We start from the raw sequence: 18,081 nt of genomic DNA on the forward strand, positions 1-18,081 counted from the left end.
TGAATAGTCCTTTTTAAATCATCAGGCTCTAGAGGTTGTAAAATGCACTAATAGCCGAATACAGAGTTATTCCATCATCCCTTCATGTGACTGAGCCCCGGATTGAGACTGGACAGAACACTGGAAGGCAGGGCTGAAAGAAACGCTAGTGCACAATTTCTATTGGCCCCATAATGGGTATTTTTATCAGAATGTTATACTTGGAGGTCAAATGTTTTGTGATCCATGCTCTACCGAGCAACTTTCATAGGAATGAAAGGGGCACCGCCTCGTCGCCGTAGAAGAAGTCCTAAGGGTGGACAGCAGGAGTCCATGCAGTTGTCGCTGTTAAAACATTTAATCAGAGTTTCAATCATGGATTTATTTCAAAGAAAGGGCAGGAAAATATTTCATGAATGATACTGAGAATTGGTAATGGTTTATTTCAAACAATTACTCAGTTTTTTTTATTTTGATCTCTCTCTTGCCTCTAAAAATAAGAGGAGAAGCAGTTGCTCCTCTGCCTCTACAGACCACCCTACCCTGGTATGCATACGACTGCAGTTATAAACTAGAGTTGGATTTGTGGCACAGGGGCTGAAGACTCTTTATATTGTCGTTCCCAGGGCTGTAAAGGAACGCCAGGTTAAGTTACCCCAGCTCATGTGACACTGTCGTTGGAAACTTGGAGTCTGACAGCTGTGGACAACTCGGTGCCAAACCCCAACCGTGTTGAACTCCTTTAGACAATAGTGACGGCCCCGGCCCTCACTTTTAAAGCTGTTGTTTTAACTGCTAGGTCTTGTTGTTGCAGGATTCTCTGTCTGAACAACCTGAAGTACACTGTCTGCATTCTTTAAAGTACATGGGTACTTCTTTTTCTGGTCAACAGACACTCTAGTCTCCTGTTCTGGAGATATCTAATAAATGCTTACATTTATTTATAGTGTAACTAGTAAACTCAACCCTGTTTTTAATCCTAAACTCAACCCTAAAATGAGCCCAGACATTGACTATTTACTGGCACTAGTTTCACTTTAAACTCCACAGATGACTTAGCAACAAATTGTACTAAGTTGATAGGACATGGAGTATCAACAAAGGATTATCCAAATTAGGTGTGACAAACTGCCCTGTGTGATTTCCAGGTCTCTTTACTAGTTTGCATGCCGTAGATATAATGATTTGTATCTCCCCACAGCACGAGGAATGGACATGCATGCATGATGTGGTCTGTGTTAAACTGTGTTGGTCTTGTTTTGAATTGACTGGCTCAATTCCTGTGGACATGCAGGTGTCCAGAAAAAGGGCGCCGGCATATCATCAAGGTAGCACTGTAAGCAATGTCTTTCAGGATAACATTCTGCCCTATGGAAACACAGTTGGCATCGACCTTTATCGCTCACCGTGATCACAGCCGTTCACTTAATTGTATCCCACCCGATGGAGATCCATCATTTGCGTCTTCTACTAGTCTACTGTATCTAGGTCTCTAATAACCGACTCTCATTTCTGTGTGTGTGTGTGGTGCCCTAATAAGCGCAGATAAACACAAACCTTCTCTTACAGCTCCCTCTCCCTGCCTCAATATCACACTCATTTTTCACCTTTGACTCCTCATCCAGTCTCTTATTACGAACAAGTACTCTGTCAATGTTGCTATTATCGCCTCGTCACCCAGGTTAGATTACCTTTGGCACCCTGGCTTCACTATTACTGCCACAGGAAAGAGAGGGAGTGAAGGAAAGTGTCAGTAGACTGCATGGTATGAGAGACCGTCAGATCTCTCTCTTCCAGAAAAACCAATCCGAAGTGCAACGTGTGTGTGTGTGTGTGTGTGTGTGTGTGTGTGTGTGTGTGTGTGTGTGTGTGTGTGTGTGTGTGTGTGTGTGTGTGTGTGTGTGTGTGTGTGTGAACATTTTATTTTCAGTTGCAGAGTATAAACTACTCATTTACGCTCCTGTAAATGCGACTTCACACTTTATTGCATTAAAAAAAAAAAACATTTCTCACTCATGTCTTTCATGTCATAATTGTCTACAAGTTGTTTGTGAAATTAGACACATTTCCATTGGTTCTTTGGGTTCCTGGAAGGAATCAAAGCATTTCTGTACAACATGAAAACTTATTAACAAAAACAACATGGCATGTGGTTAAATCCTTCCTGTAAGGCAGTCTGACATCAAAGGGCTCTGATAACGGGGGTTTAACAGAGCCGTACATCTCTGTGTAAAAAGGTAGTCAACATATAACCCGCAACCACCAGGAAGCTTCTCCTATCAACAAGCGTGCCACCTATCTCAGTGGGTGAGGAGCAAATCGGCTGCAAGAGAAGATAACTTAAAATATGCTTTTTCCTAATTATAAAGTAGGACCCCGCTGCTGACCAGTAAGGGCTCCCCGGTTGGACTACATCAAGAGTCAGAACCAGATGTGAATTATTGATTGGATACATCATGCTTTGACTTAACATTACTGGAGACCTACCTCTTCTATCACTACTGTCTCATGGAGACTTTCATGTTTGGAGTGTGAATTAGCAGTATATGTTAATGATAGAAAGCTGTATAAGCCGGACACATTTTCTTACTTAACATAACGGCCAGCTCTATTTGGAATCAATAGAACACACACACACACACACACACACACACACACACACACACACACACACACACACACACACACACACACACACACACACACACACACACACACACACACACACACACACACACACACACACACACACACACACACACACACACACACACACACACACACACACACTTCCATCCAGATATAATTAAATGTCGCCTCCTGAAGAAATTGCCCTCTTTGAAAAGTTAGGGCTAATAAGGGACACACTAATGTTGAGAAAACATGGTGAGAAAACACAACCCCCAGAGCAAACCTGGCCAATTTCATCATAAATTACTTCCCTGCACAAAGTTCATCTTTGAGTCGCCCAAGAGAGCCTGCTGCATGATGGTAAAAGATGCTGTTTCTAAGAACAAACTGGCTAGAGGTAAGAATCTGGAACAGAAGCACTTTGTTTCATGCATACATGGCCCTAAGAAGCAGCAACAGCAGACAGGACTAGACAAATGCATGTAATTATGGAGCAATCTGCATAGCAAACTCTAAGGCTAGTGAGGAGTGAAAGCATGCATGGCTGCTGCTTCAGACTCTCGGATCTTCAGGCCAAACTCTCTGGCAAGTCTGTAATTGCAGAAATGAAGAAAGATGGATCAATTCAATGAAAGGCTACTGCTTTGGATTAAAATGCATGAACAGCTGTTGCTATTATAGATGGTTCTTTGGGTTTGCTGGTGCAAGGCGCTTCTTAAGCAAAGCCTACAGCCCTGTACAATACATTAACATTTGCGAAGTAGCAAACGAAGCATGTCAAAACCACAGAGAGCTATGGAATTATAAGGTCATCAGCATTTATTTATTATTATTTCTTGATCATTAACCTTATTTTACCTGTGAAAATAGAGGCTGTGAATGTTTGAATCCTGCAAAAAAAAGGACTATGACAGTGTGATAAGCTACAGGACCGGGAACATCAAGGTTTATATCAAGTACTGAAGTCCAAGACATCTTTTTGTGATATTTTCATTACTGTTAAGCCAGGAGCGAGACCAATTTGGCCAACCGTAAAACCAAGCAGATTTTTTTTTTTAATAAAAATGTTATCTGCTCTGGACTTGTTGGCACTACGGCACAGAGAAGCCTACCGCGTTACTATCCTAGTTTATACTCTACTCTACCTAAACTCCCCTCACTGCTGTCTACCAACAACTTGCTCCCTTATCATAAGCGTGTGTAATACATACTGTATACATTGTCTAACATATGGACATCTCATACATTGTTGGGCAGAATAAGCCAAGAAGTAGAATACATGATATAGTACAAACTGATAACACATGATAAACATATAGATTACTATACATATATTATCAGATTTAACAGAGCTGATGATGTTAAAGGATTGGGGTAATATTCATAAGGCTCTTGGTGAACTGTGAATGTTTGAAAAGCTTGTGGTAGCCATTGTATGGTGAGCTACCATTAATTGCTGCTACAGTGAAGGTCATTTTTCAAAGCAGTGAATAATTTGTGTAATACACTTTAGTTATGCATATTTGCTTTATTTGTGTTTACATCCGGTTTTCCTTCAATGTATCCTTTTACTTCATGCTGCTGCTTCAGTCCAATTTTGTAGAAATCTTCTGCCGCTGCGCCTCTGGACAATAGGTCAGTTGGCTGCCTTTATTGGATTTCTAAATTGATGAGTTTATTGTAACAAGACACAGCAAAGTCTTGCAGATATAGCCTTCTGTGATAAGAGCTAATGCCACAGCTATCTTATTTGGAAGAGAGTGCAATTTGGTATCTTGTTTCTGCAAAGTTAAACAACTCAGCATATCAATATTATACATTTTAAGATAAAAGAAAGACCCATACATAGATTATTATAGACTCTATATTAAAAGAAATATAAGTGCTTTCTGTCCCAATTTGTAGCAGACGATATATCTCTTCATTGACTGACAACAAATGTTAAAAAGCACAAAATAAGACATGCAGTGGGTTCATCAATGGCAATTAAACATTAGAATATGAAAGATACACTTATCTGCTGACTACTGGGTTCTCTGCATGACTTTTTACATGTACTTAGCTGTTTCATGTTGCTCTACTAAATACGTCTTATCTGTGCAGCCATTGGGGAACAGAGCTGGATTTGAAAAGCTAAAGTTAAAATAATGTTTTTCATCATAAACATCTCTGTGATGTCTGCTTGAAAAAGGAAGAAGCCAGAAAGAATTAAGGTTAAGCCTCAAAATCAATACAATGATAGGCAAGTGTTTTTCTTTCTTTCAAAAGAGATTACCAAAGAGTTTTCTAAAGATGATTATCCATTTTCCATTATGGTGGAACTGTAAACAAGATGATTAAAAGGAGTGAGAATTGAATAAAATCAGTTAAAACTGCTGGTGGGCACAACATGATTATTTGTCTTTTATGTTCCTCAGGAAAATCTATTTCAGGGTTAGTGGATTTTATGATTTTTACAGATTAATATGTTGACTTCTGGAGTATAAAAGTCGACTGTATTAAAGTTTTAATTCAAAGTTCTCAAGTGTTACATAACAATTATACTGATTGCTTTTGTACCAAAAACAAATATATAATTATGGAGGTTCCCTTAACTGTTACATATAATTCAGGGTAATCAAAACACATCGAAAAAGCCACAGCATGCCACGCAGCTAGAAAATCATTACCCTTCTGTAACTCAAAGTAAGCAAACAAAGAGAAACAGGCCACAGGGGCAAAACTTGCAATAGCCTGCGTGGAATCCTCTCCAGTGATTTATCTGATGGGGCCCTGACAACTTTCTTGCAGAATCCCAAAGTGTGCTCTCCACTAATTGAGCCTGTGTCAGCGCAGGGGAGATTAAGCGTCCGCAGCTGCCCTCTGAAATGTCTTCCCCAGGCCCAGCTGTGAGACACAAATCAAAGGCCCCCGGCACAGAGACGAACCGGCACAAAACAGAGCCCACCACCGTTCAAACACAAAGCTCAGCACTAATGTCCGTGCCGTGATAAATTGTTTGGCAAATATCTCCAGCATAATGTCTGATCGTGATGGGGAACCAAATCTGATACATTTTGACAGTGAACTAATGATTCAGATAAATTCTAATGAGGTAGGTGATGTTAGAGGATATCTGCTTTGCTTTAAGGATCTACAACAACCATGGGTAAAGTAGTGCGGCTCTGTTCCCCTATGGGTCAAACAATGCATCAACGCCTAGCACACTATTCATAGACTGGACTTATTAACGTGCCTAAGATTTGCCTCTTGACTCAAGTGATCTTGCTGGGCTTTTCTCCCCAGGCTCTGTTGCAGTAAAACAAGCCTCTAGTAGACCTTTGGGCTGGCTCTCGGCTCCCCACGTCCTCAGTTAAAGGCCCCTCGTCCTCCCACTGCCTCTACTTGTAAAAGCCCTGTGTGGTCTCAGTGCTTAACTAGTGGCCATGGCCTGGCTCCACCATGCGGGGCTCCTTGCTGCAGAGCCAAGGATTAACAGAAATGGGTCTTTTATAATTATACCGTCATGATTCCAGGCCTTTCCTGCTGGTCCTTTTAATTAAGTAGATCATTTTTCTCAGGGGAAGACCGGCTTTAACATACTTACCGGCTATTTCAAAAGCGGACTTTTCTCAGAACTGTGGGCAAAGATCTTGTTAATCAAAATTATTATTTTGTTATGAATTAAAACATTAAATAACATTTGTGGGCAAGCCAGCACTGCACGTGAGAGGAACACACATTCATTGGTGGGAGTGTGATAATGTAACCCTTGAAGCGTTTTCTCTGTCTCCCCCCTACACCCAACCACCCACCTCAGTGATGACGGGTGAAGCTGCCCCTTGCTGAAGGATGGAGGAGAGTCTTGGAGGGTAATAGGGTCTTCTGTCACTCATACCTTTTTGTGGCGAGTCAAATTACAAGGGAGATGCCTGATCACTCTACCATCCAACCATTTCACTGAAGGGACCTATCTCTGCCATCCGGTAGGCAGGCAGGCACCCATGCAGCACCCACTTCCCTCTGGGGAGTTTTTTCAATTGAAATGGAACGCTATAATGGCCTCCACAGTGACAGCATTCAGATAGCTGCTTGTTCACAGCTTGGCTTACTGCCCATTCATTTTAACCCTCCCTCACAAAAGCAACCCAATGTTTTTATGATGTACAGAAGGAAGAACAGAAACAGCAGTGGAGAGACAAAAGATATTCTCCTAGCCAAATATTTTGTAAATAAACAAATATATATATATATATATATATATAGCATGATCAGTTGACAGATTTTCAACTACTTACCATCAATCTAGAGTAAAAGCTAAAATAATAAAATGCATGTGCCAAAATTTTACGGTTTGGGGATTACACATGAGTTATTGCTGCGTTTAAACATCACCCACTTTACTGAAAAAGTACCATCAAATAGTTCAACACTGTGTATCACAACCCGGCAGAGCCAGATATCAGTTATTGAGGCTATGATGGAAGCCATTGACCTTCCAGAGATGATATGTGGACTTACAATACAGTGCACTGTCACCTCTGAGAATATTAGTTATCAATTCTGATGTTAAATCTCTCAGGTCAGCATATATGTCATCTAAGCACTGAAGCAGTGGTGATGGATGTTAAAAGAATAGCGGGCTACATTCTTTGTTTTGGAGCTTATCTGATGATTTCTTTACCGCCTCTTGAGCAGGTTATGATCCATTTCTCATGTCTTATACCAAGACAGGATATATTAAATCCATTTATGGTATAATTGCTAATGCCATTAAAGAAGAGATTAAGATATTATTAAAATCAGATTATTTCTCATATCAAGGCTGACTGTACTTAAAAAATAAGACACACACGGGAGAAAAGAAAGGGAAAGGGAAAATGAAGATGAGCGACTATATATAGAAGTGTTGTTTCACAGACTTTTCTTTTAAAGTAAACTATATAATTATATAATCCATTTGCTAGGTTTGAAAGTTTTGGTCAGTGATTGGTGTAATCCAACCAGAAGCCAGAATTCTGCCAAAGACAGGACCGACTATGTATTTAATTAATGTATGTCTGATAGGTAAAAGATGGGTTTGTTATCTAGATTTGGCATCGAAATAAAATCTGTATCCAATGCATGATTTGGCCAATTATCAACTCATGATCATTGCTTTGCATTACTATGTGATATTTTGCTGTGACAATGTGACCTGATGCCAAAATTGGGCTTCGTCATGCTAAACAAAAACTCAGGCAAGTAGGTGGTACTTGCTTTGAAAACATAAGAAAACAAAACTTTCTTGTTCCCCTGTAGGGAACATACACACAATAACAACAATAGCTTGTAGGAGAAAAATAGTGTAGGATTTCATCTGTAAACCGTAGCTGAATGGATGGCAAAACTTCATAATGAGTCATGGTATCTCTTGCATGAGGTTTTCTGCAAAAAGACAAACTCACTGCACAAGACTGAATTTACACCTGGCAGGGATCCTAGAGTGAAGCAAACCAGACAACCTCAGGAAGCAACCTAGCAGACTGAATAATATTCAGATCGCACCAACTTTACACCTTGCATTAACACTAACCTCTCCTTCCACATATTTATTATTAACCTACAAGTTATGTTTTAGTACCATTCTCAAGACAGTGTTTAGTTTCTAATGCAGCTCTACACATCCAATTCCAAACAGACAACGGGCATACAGCAGGACTACTGTAGGATGTCAACACATTCTTAACAGTTACACTGGAGTGAAATCCATGCATGTGCTTCTTAATAAGACCTGGCACAGCCTTGGTAAACACACCAATCAGACAGGAAGTGCCAGTTCAGCTCACAGACAGAGACCGGAGGTTCGTCTCTTTTCTTTCTCTCTCTGGGGAGGCGTAGCCTGAGTATGAGTTATTCCATTAAAAAGTGTAGTATACAAGGAGACTGTTGTTCAGACACTTGGGCTGAAAGGTCAGGTACTATTGATGTTTTGGCTCCTTCCTTACAATGTCCCAGATGAGGGAAAGTACTGTAATATAGTTGGCCATTGTTTTTTTTGTCTTTTATATCCATCCACTTTTTTGGGCCAAAGTATCTTTCACTATGGGATTATGCCACCACCTGCATTTGCATTTGGATACACAAACATTTAGCTGTGTGGATCAAACACAATGAGCTGTTGGCCAACTTCACACTAACGGTACTAATGTTATCGCAACGCATCTTTGAGATATCTCATAATATGAAGGTCCAGAGGTGGGACCAAGTCATTGTTTTTAAAGTCCTAAATCCTAAACTTTATGCTTGGGGTTTTAAACAAGTCATAATGTGCTCTTGACCAATTGTGATACCATTTGTCTCTCCATCTATAATTTTTGACCCACAAGGTTTGCATACCGCAATTATTTTTTTTTGTTGACTACCACGTAGTTTTTCTATGCAAACAAAATCATCTTTGGGCTTGGGCAAGGGTATCAAGTATTTTCAAGTCGAAAGACTCAAATGAAGGCATGAGTCATTAGGGTTGACGTCCAAGTCAAGTCTGACTCTAGCAGAAAAACAATAGTTCCTTAACAAATAATTCCTGGATGGGAACCAATTTAGATCAACTTTGAAAGCCTGCAAGGACATTAAAGGTGGAACTGCTTGCATTTGAGAGATGTCAGCTGTAAAGTTAATTAGTCAGTGTGAACAAGAGCCCAACAATAGGACTTTGCGGGAGCAACAGAATGCTGATATTAAGCTTCTCTGCTGGTATGTTAGGACTTGCCTTCTGGTAATCACAACCCATTCAAGTCAACAGGCATAGCAAAGAAAGACAGTTTGGCCGCTTAAGTCCATGAAATCAGACAGAAAATAAACCTCAATTGTACACAGTAATGGCTATAAATTTGTTCTGTTTTCATTAATGGAGAAATATCTTATGTTCAAATAATGACATTTCAAAATATTTACTTTAAAAAAAAAAAAATAGAGTACAAATGGTATCTTAACAAAAAGCAAGAGAAACTGCAGTAATCACTAACAAGTAAAAAACTAAAGGAACTTAGGAAGCAAAACTGGCAGTGCCTTATAAAAATAATACTGAAATATAAATATGCCCAAACAGAGCTTCAATATCTCTGAAGTAAACCACTGCAGCAGTTGGATTTATCAATACCTGCTTTGTTTTCTAACCTAACCTATCTGTATACATTAAGTTATGCATCACTGCCCGATATACAGTATGGGCTGCTGAAAATATAGCATAATAAAATCTTGGCTCACAAAAAGACACCCACCGGGGGTCATTATAAGCAACTGCTTTCCATATTGTTCTTTTTATAAGCACTTTACCACAGGTAAACAGTGTACGGAGTCATGCAGTAAGATCAGTTAGAACAGATAGACCTGAACAGCAGTTGAGCTCATGTGAGTGACAAATGAGTGGGTTGTCTTTTTGACAATAAGTCTGATGTTAAAGTCAGCACAGTAAAGTATGCATATTGTATGCTTAATTAAATGTATACTGTATAACTAACAGCTGCTGAAGACCAGCACTGCCACATTTGCATACATATATATTTGAGATACGAGCATTTAACCCACCAGACAACTCAACTCACCGATACTGTACATAAATGGAGATCATATCTCATCCTGCCTACTCTATGACCTATATGAAACGAGTAGACCGATAGCTACCCATAATGTGAAAACAGCTTTTAATCATTCTTTAAAGCGCTTCAGGGACATCTAGAAATGTAAAATGTGCCATTTTCAATAAGGATCTCCAATCATTAGCCTATTTCTTTTAGTGTTGTGTCCATCAGAAAAGTCTGAGGTTCTACTATCATTGTTTGTAATCTGCTTTGTTTTCCCGTTAGGAAAATAATAAAAAAAAAAAAATAATTGCTACAGTACTACCAAAAAATGATGTGGCTGCTGTGAAAAAAAAAAAAACTCCTAACGTCTATTCCTAACCACTGTTCTTTGACCTTGATGGAAAACGTCATGGGGTCAAGGAAAGATGTGAGGAGGAGAATAAGGACAATTCATGAGGAGAAGAACCGTGGTGCTTAAAGAATCCACCTACACTTTTACAAAGCTACGTAATTATGATGTGGCGGTGGATGTAACTGATGTAAGTCTGCCATGGCGAATCTACAATGGAGGAGGACTACAAAAAGCACAAACAAAACACAACACCTATGACATCCATTATTTTGAAGCATGCAGGTTATAGAAAATGCTGCAACACTGCTTCTTCAGAAACTGACAATTTACTCATGTGCAATATCAACAAAACTCTTCAATATTAATATTTCCTTTGTGCAATAATGTAGATTATACTGTTTGGTTAAATAGATGCTTCTTGTTATTGAGAATGAAAATTGTTTAATCGACAGTCGGCTATATTTACTGTTGATTTTATTTTATTTTTTGTTTGATACATGTTCGAAGTAAATTCATACATATAATATATATATATATTTATTTTTTTAGATATATTTTTTTTGTATTTGAATAACTTCTTTTTTTTCACTCAAAAGCACAATGAGGCACTGGCAGTACTTATTATACATACTATTAGAAATAAAACAAATAATAAAAATATTTTAATGTTTAAAAAGTAGGGCCGATTTCTGTTATCCAGAATTGAACTTGTGTAGAGAACAAACCAGTGTTTTCAGAGCAAGTATGCGAGTCAAAAGTAACATATAAATTGTGTAATTACATTGATTTGAATTAAGCGTATAGCCACTCCACAGCGCTTCAATATCAGAACACAGGAGATGAGGAGTTAATTACTGTAATATACTGTATATTGTGTCAGTATCAGTTAAAAAAAAGGGAAAAAAAGGATTACACAATTCCTGTTGTTATTCTTCTACTGTACACTGACTAGATCCAAACTTGCGATCTCTATGGATACATTCCTACCTTCCCTCTACACTCCTCCTCAGCTGCCCTCTTCCATCACCATGACCCCCCCTCAGTGCAATGAGTGCATGAACTTTCTGCTCTATCCCCAGTCACGCCACACAAGAAAAAAACTAAAAAAGTCTGCCTAAAATACATCTGTTCATCACAACCTACCATATTTTCCTCTTCTAAACTGTGCAACTCAGTGTGTTGTTTTGTATTATGTGGTTCTTGTGCTACTGCTTTTCATCCAAGCAGAGCTTTGGTACCCAGAGAGACTGACGGAACTCACTGAAGAACTATCCTAATTTCTATGAATATTACTTTATAAATAGTAATACAGTAATGGGAGCAGTAGTCTGTCAACAACAACAGGCTTGTAATTTGAGGCTAAAGCCAAAAATAATGGCATCCTCAATATGACTTTGTATTTGCGAGGAAAACTCTAGGCAAGCACAGCAAAGTGGTTACTGTGGAGATAAAAAGCCACTTCAACAAATGTCAGTGGCTGGTCAGCAGTCCATTTACCAGTGAGATGCCATGACTGATGTACTTCATTTGAGTCAGCCTCAAATGTTTGTCTGGTGGTCAGGTGTTCTGGAAGAACCATATTAATGAAGGATGTCAGCAACATACTGGACCTCTAGCCAGCAGTTATGCTGGGTAAAAGACAGTGACAGCTCTAAAAGCTAGCCAAGTCCTCTCCAAGTCTATCCAATCTGCAATGCAAATTAATCAACAGTGTGTGGCCAGTGCAGCAGCGCCGCAGAACAGCCTGACTGAGAGCAGTGAGTCAGTGTTGAAATGATCTCTTTTTTTTTTTCCTGAGTAGCCATCCTTCTCTGTCAGGTGCCATGACCGTGTCATCGCCATCTCTCTAATTAGGCGGGGATCCCCGGAGCAAGCAGCGTGATGGAAGACAAGAACGCCAATATATACCAGTTCTTCTCAATCACAGAAAATGTTAACTTGAAGTTTGAGGGGTTTTTTTGTTGAACATGGGGTAGACTGCACAGCAGCAATATCCCTGAAGGGAGTTCCATTACCATCATTTTAATGACCACTGCTTTCCTACAAACAGGTAAAAACATGCTTATGTCTATAAAATTCAGAGCCGTCTACAGTTGATCTAGGTAACATGACAATTTGCAGCAAACATGAGAATTTTCTTTATGTGAATTAACAAGTGCTAATTATGGACTGACCCACATTTTAAACAATGCCATATTACCCCAGTTAATGTGTACTTTATTTGAAGTTGATGCTAGCTCCATAACTAATAAAGTGTTTAACGATTGTCAACATGCAGTACACAGATTAGGCTATTCAGCTTATGTGGTGAAGTCAGTATGTAACTTGTCAGCTATATAGCTTGTCAAATAGAGTATCATCCTTACATCTTAAGGAGATACAAGTTACAATTTAGCAAAACCTTTTCCTGTACTGCTGCAGTCAACGTAAAAGAGGTATTCTCCTAAGATATCTCACAAATCATTGATTAAGACATTATCATTTTGATGTTTGTCATTATGATACAACGTTTACATGCTTGATTTCACTGTGCAGTCCGGCTTTTGGCTCTTCAACTCCTCAGAAAAATACATTACTATAAATGCTTAATTGTAAGTTTTATGTTCTGTGGAAAATCTGGCCCCTCATTAACATTGCAATCAGGTTATGTGTGTCTGCCACTAAAGTAATATGCATAAAATCCCATCAAAGTTGAATAACCTGTCACTGCTCCCCAATGTAGTGATTTCATCCTGAGAAATAACGTGCATATCCTTCCTCCATCTCAGCAGAGCAAAAGGCGAGCCAGGCGTCAGACAGCCTTTCCTATTTCCACTCACATTGCATTTACTAAAACCAGGTATGAAGCAAGCGATTCATTTCTCTTTTCCTCCTATCTGTCTCGAAGATCATCTCTGCTGAAGCTTGGCAGAGTGGAAATGGAGGAATGGAGCAAAGCAGATGTTCAAATCCTAGGATGATTCCTGTGTCGTTTCACTAAATAGTAGATTTATCCTGGTCCTGTTGCTATGGTTGCAGTGCAGCGGGGGAAAAATTGGAGGCAAAGTGCAAATCCCTTCATTGATCACTTGGTTATACTTTCATCATATCTGGTGGTTAAAGTGAAATGTGTTATTGGATTGGTGGCCTCACAACAAGCTAGATTAAAAGGTTCAATATAAATGGTGAGATAAAGGGTGAAAGTCTCCTCTTCCCATGTGCTTGTAAGGGCTGAAATATATTATTCAGTGCAATAAAGCAAACAAAAGAGCAGACAACAAAAAAGAAGAAAGAGGGGGAAAAAGCATTTATTAAATAAAAGTAATATTGGAGTATATTTGTGACAGGACTGGAGGGCAGGCTTAATGAATAGGTTCTCTGAAGTCATTTAGAACAGATAAAAACTAGTTTAGTTTAATTAGATTTTCTAACGGGTGGGGCTGTTGTCCCAGTTCTGAGACAGAACAGTCTTTGTGAAGTTGCATTTAAAAGCCTGGGCGCAGGCTACTCTAAAATACATGATAATTGTGCATTTTAATAAGCTTGAGAAGTGTGAGGCAAACAAGCCGAATCCCATCTGCATGAACAATGAGATACAGCAGTCACATCCTTTGTAATGTCCTGCTGTTACCACTAAACCCAAGTTGTTTAACCAAATAGTGTTATAGTTGGCATGTAAAAACATGTAAAAGGTTTGCTGCTCAGATTTTTGGGGACTATTCTTCATGACTTGGTAGTTCATGATAAAATGGCTTTCAGCATTTCAACCTGAGTGGTTGGTAGAGGCACACTCAGGTTCCAACTTCAGTGGCTTAAAACATAATTAATAGAAATCCATAAATCAGTCAGTATTTTTGCATTGTTGCTTTCACAAATGATTGAGCCAAATGCTGACAAAATTACACACTTCTTTTTTGTGACAATATGTGCTGTAGTGAAGGGTAAAAATAACAGGTTGTGCCTCCCCCATGGTCTGTAAATCGAGTGGATGATTGGAAATCACACCAAAGTGATGCCAGACAACCCCTCACCTGCACTGAAGAAAGTACCACAGCCAGGAGAGGGGATCTAATAGTAGGTTAAAAGCACACAGAAAAGCTGAGTGCGTCCTCATATTTTGCAGTTGGTGACGCCCACCAGCACAATTTTTTTTTTTTTCAAGTACCAATGTTACAAGCTTTTACATCAGAGCTGACAACAGAATGTCTGTCGGTGGAGATGAGTAAACAACCCTGTCATTGTGTGGAGCTCAGTGGACACTTAGTTGCCAATCAATGAGCACAATTAATGTTCCAATGAACACCGGGCACTGATTCAGCAGCTGATGCTTTAATTGGATAGAAGTAAAGTGGGAGAGAGGATGACCCCTTCAATGACCCTTATCAATGGAGCCGTGCCTGGAGCACAACCTTATGAATGACCCTGGTGTCAGAGGTTGATCAGGACAACCCTGCTTAACCCCTGGACACATCAGCCCATGAGGTCATTTAGCAGCATTTGAAATCATGTGTCAAACGGCTGTTAGCATCTGGCAAGCATTTCTTTTTTCAATAAGATTAAAATTAGAGAAAAATTAGTCGTGACAAGTAGATTGTTGGTTCCCTCACACACAAGGGTATTCTGTAAAACCCAAAGCCTGGTAGCCTAAAACTTGGAAAATAAAAGGTTCTGCCCCATGCAAACAGGAAGCTTCATTCACATAAAAAGGAGCAGTCTAACTGCGTTATAAAAAGAATGCATCTAAATCCACCAAAAAACATTTAAATCTAACTCTGAAATTTGTTTTTATGATTTCTTCAGCAACTTTAAAATGCATTTTTTTTGATAACACTTGCCTATTATGCAATGAAGGCAGTAAGGCTGGGAAATCTGGCCAAATCTTCTATCTCAATATTGTAATGAAATTTAAGTGTTCTTGTAATTCAATAAATAAATAGTCTGACCTCATGGTAAAGCCTTTTGTATGCTTTTCCGATTGTATTAAGAACTTTAGTGCAAAATGAACAGAGACAAATAGTATATATTTCCAGCTAAACATTTAGATGCATGAACACAGAATAATCAGATTAAGACAACAGTTCGATTCAACTACACTGGGGTATTCCCATAAACAGAATTCTTATCAATTTAGATTTTCTTAAAAGTTGGTATGTTCTTAATATTATCAATGTAAGCATCTTAATTGTGTATCCCAGTGTCTCAATATTATCTCCCAGGCAGGATACCTCACAAATTCAGTTTTCATCAGATCCTGCATAGCTTATGTAGTATTAATGTCTACTATCACAGCATAGCAAGGTGCAAAAAAAAATAAAAAATGATATTTTATGTTTCAACTGATCGAGAGGCTGATTTGACAGGTGCAAATCCCTAAGGGTTGCAGAGTGAAAGATGTTTCACCACAGTATTGCAAAGGAGCTATGTTGTGTAACTCAAACACAACAGTGAACAAGTATAAACAACATCTTAGGCACCCTGTTCAATACCTCACAGTGCTTATATTCAAACAGATACACGCTGTAAACGCAGTAGATACTCTACCATTAAGAATATGTTGGAATAAATTAAACAGTGAATTCAATTTTTAGATATGTAGTGACCAGGAAAACAAAATCGGAAGTAGCAGGCTTTAAGTCTAAGTCATTGTTTCATTTGAATGACTTTGCTAATAGCGGAGAAACAAAGTTAAGTCAGTAATCTTCTATGACCTAGCCAATTGCCTTTACAGGGAATAAAAGGTCTTTGGGTTTAAACAGCTAGAGAGAGAATAATTACATGCACAAAGTCAGACTGGCCTCAAAAAGTTTCGGGTTGACTTAGCAGGTTCTAATGGGATGTTTGAGAGCTTAGGCTTTTTGGAGTGGAAGCAACCATCTCAGGCAGCGAGCTGACTGGAGCGCGAAAAGACACCCAGCAACTCACTGATGCTGTGACTGACACGAGCTGACAGTCAGCTACAGACCGGTCACTCAGCCCGCAGAACAAAACGCTTCCCTGGAAGAAAAATGGAAAACACATGCGACCGGCCAGAAAGACAGCAGCCTTCTTTAAACGACAGCGAGACAAGGCTCGTCTAGCATGTGTCATCCCGCTCTGAAAGAGACAGAAGAAAGCTGCAGTTCTTTTGTGTTACAGTTGTAATTTTCAAAGTTGTTAATTACTATTCAGAGAACTGAAATCGATGCCAGCATGCTGGTACTAACTATCTGGTGATTTCTTTCAGTTACCGGATATGTTGAAAGCTCAAGTTATTCTCAGAGTGCCATTGTCATCATTTTGACGGGATAAGATGGAGAAAGAAAAAAAAAAGATCAAACTGTGCACATGCCTATCAAAAGGAAATGAATCATTTCTGACGTCCAGAACATCCACCTGGTTTCCAATGTGCCTGTGTTGATATGTCCAGATTTGGCATTCTTTGTAGTGTTTTGATTATTCAACCAGCCACAAGCTACTGTGACTCATAATGTCTCTGTGTGAACTTGAAAACACATTATTTAGTCATCCTGCAGTCAATCCACTTCAATGCTGTTAGTAAAAATCTAGTCTGGATGCAGCAAAAAAATTGTTATTTCCAGACTGTAGAGTGACGATGACTGTAATATCCACTTGCCACACACCATTTATCTTATAAGAAAACAAGGGGAAAAATGGATTCTGTAGCGTCTAACAAGCTGTTGCTGGGGCCATTATGCATAGAGTATGCCATGTGTCCCTCTAACATAAGAAACCTGAGTGCTTAGATGAGGGAACAAATTGTCTGTATCAATATGCATCAAGCACAGCGAAAGGGAGAATGGCGGTGTTAATTATTTACTGAGGAAAATGTTGCCCTGTTGCGTTCACTGACAGGTCAGACTTCAAAAATGCTAAGACACTTAACGTATGCTGCTGAAAAAAACATTAGTGCCTCATCCCTGCTGCTCAATTAAAAACTCAGTATAACAACGTGCATACTTTGAAGAAAAATAAATTAAAAAAAAATTTTTTTACACACATCATGTTTTAGCTAAACAGGTGCTGCTAATTTTCAGTAAAACTTGTTCACTGGCATAAAAAGGAAGCTCATAAAAGCTAGTATTCATAAGGGCTTCAAAGCACATTTTGTAGCATGGAAGGCAGCAGTCTCAAGGTTAGAAGAACAGCTTTGTGTCTGGGAGGTCACCAATTCACATTCCCAGACTGACTGGGAAAATATGGCGACATTAATGAGTAATGGTTGGCCCTCTGTCAACAATTACAATCAGGTTGCCTCTGAGCAAGGCTTTTACCAGAAATGGATTTGTAGGCCTATCAAGGGCCAGCAGCAGAGGAATAGTCTTGTATTGGTTTGCTACATTTATGTTTCAGAGTGGATACTGGTTTTAAGCGGATTCTTGGATAATATTACATTACATTACATTACAGTCATTTAGCAGACGCTTTTATCCAAAGCGACTTACAATAAGTGTATTCAACATAGGTATTCAAGAGAACTACTAGTCACCAGAAGTCATAAGTGCATCTCCTTTCTTAAACAAGCATCTTAAAGCATAAACCAGAGCAAAAGTATAGTGCAGAGGCAAATTACTACGAAAACAATAAGTGCAACAGACT

The 18,081-nt window shown here is 39.1% G+C and overlaps 1 protein-coding gene across 4 annotated transcripts in view; it reads right to left on the reverse strand.

Moving 5' to 3' along the window:
* Positions 1 to 18,081, reverse strand: part of macrod2 (mono-ADP ribosylhydrolase 2) — a 389,097-nt gene that overhangs the window by 233,755 nt on the left and 137,261 nt on the right. The window lies entirely within an intron of this gene.

Source organism: Anoplopoma fimbria, chromosome 6 (genome assembly GCF_027596085.1).
Source record: "Anoplopoma fimbria isolate UVic2021 breed Golden Eagle Sablefish chromosome 6, Afim_UVic_2022, whole genome shotgun sequence".
NCBI classification, from domain to species: domain Eukaryota; kingdom Metazoa; phylum Chordata; class Actinopteri; order Perciformes; family Anoplopomatidae; genus Anoplopoma; species Anoplopoma fimbria.